Source organism: Sinocyclocheilus rhinocerous, unplaced genomic scaffold (assembly GCF_001515625.1).
Source record: "Sinocyclocheilus rhinocerous isolate Xijiao unplaced genomic scaffold, SAMN03320098_v1.1 scaffold995, whole genome shotgun sequence".
Taxonomy (NCBI): domain Eukaryota; kingdom Metazoa; phylum Chordata; class Actinopteri; order Cypriniformes; family Cyprinidae; genus Sinocyclocheilus; species Sinocyclocheilus rhinocerous.
This window is the reverse complement of record NW_015658507.1, coordinates 176,322-177,929: the sequence shown is the minus strand read 5'-3', so window position 1 is coordinate 177,929 and position 1,608 is coordinate 176,322.

Genomic DNA, 1,608 nt, shown 5'->3' with positions numbered 1-1,608 from the left:
CACGTACTACGGGCACGCAGTGTTGTTAGCGGTGCGCCTTGCCTTGAACCGTCTCAAAGAGCGCTTACGAGGCAAGCACGTGCTGGTCCGAATGGACAGCACGGAGACCGTTGCATACATCAACCGACATGGTGGTCTATGCTCCTGTCGCATGTGGCAATTCGCCCGCCACCTCCTCCTTTGGAGTCGGAAGGTTCTGAGGTCACTTCGTGCCATTCACACGAAGTGTGATGGTCTGCTCAACCATACGGCCGACGAGCTGTCACGAGCTACGCACCCGGGAGAATGGAGATTCCATCCCCAGACGGTCCAGCTGATTTGGAGATGTTTCGGAGCCGCTCAGGTAGACCTGTTTGCCTCTTCAGAAACCTCCCACTGCCAGTTGTTCTACTCCTTGACCGAGGGAACACTCGGCACAGACGCACTGGCACACAGCTGGCCGCAGGGCCTGCGCAAGTATGCATTTTCCCCAGTGAGCCTTCTCACACAGATGCTGTGTAAGGTCAGGGAGGACAAGGAGCAGGTCCTGCTTGTGGCACCGTATTGGCCCATTCGGACCAGGTTCCCGCAACTAATGCTCCTCGCGACAGGCCCTCCCTGGCAGATTCCTCTGAGGAAGGATCTACTGACTCAGAGACGGGGCACCCGTGTCCAGACCTCTGGACACTTCATGTCTGGTCCCCGGACGGGACGCGGAGGTTCTTGGTGACCTACCCCGTCGAGAAGACCCCCCGAGATGCCCGATCAGGGTCGTGCTTTCCTTTTTGCAGCAAGGGTTGGAGCGAAGGCTGTCTCCCTCCACCCTTAAAGTCTATGTCGCTGCGATTGCTGCTAACCATGACCCCGTGGAAGGGAAGTCGGTAGGGAAGCATGACCTGGTCATCAGGTTCCTTAGGGGGGCGAGAAGGTTAAATCCTCCCCGGTCCCTCTCCATACCCTCTTGGGACATGTCTCTGGTGCTTAAAACACTACAGCAAGGCCCATTTGAGCCTTTGCAGTCAGTTGAGCTAAAGTTTCTTTCAATGAAACAAGAGGGTAGGGGACCTGCAGGCATTTTCAGTCGACGATTCGTGCCTAGAGTTTGGGCCGGCTGACTCCCAGGTAATCCTGAGGCCCCGGCCCGGCTATGTGTTCAAGGTTCCCACTACTCCCTTCAGGGATAAAGCTTTAGGACGTCAGACCAGCTCTCTATCTGTTATGGAAGCCGGCAGAAGGGGAAGGCCGTCTCTAAGCAGAGGATGGCCCACTGGATTGTGGATGCCATCACCCTGGCTTATCAGGCACAGGGTGTGCCCTGCGTGGTCAGGTTGCGATATCACTCTACTAGAAGTGTTGCATCCTCCAGGGAGCTGGCTCGTGGCGCCTCGCTGACAGATATTTGTAGATCTGTGGGCTGGGCGACCCCCAACACGTTCGCTAGATTCTATAGCCTTCGTGTGGAGCCGGTATCCTCCTGTGTTCTCACCTCAAACAGGTAGAGGCGCTGAGAGGCCCCGGTTTAGTGTCGGCTTGCTAAAACTGCTCCAGAGCGTCCGTACTGTAGGCCCTGTCGAGCTCCTCCGCCCCCTCGGCAGCCAGACGTGAATCCTTGAGAACCGGTAGAGGGCT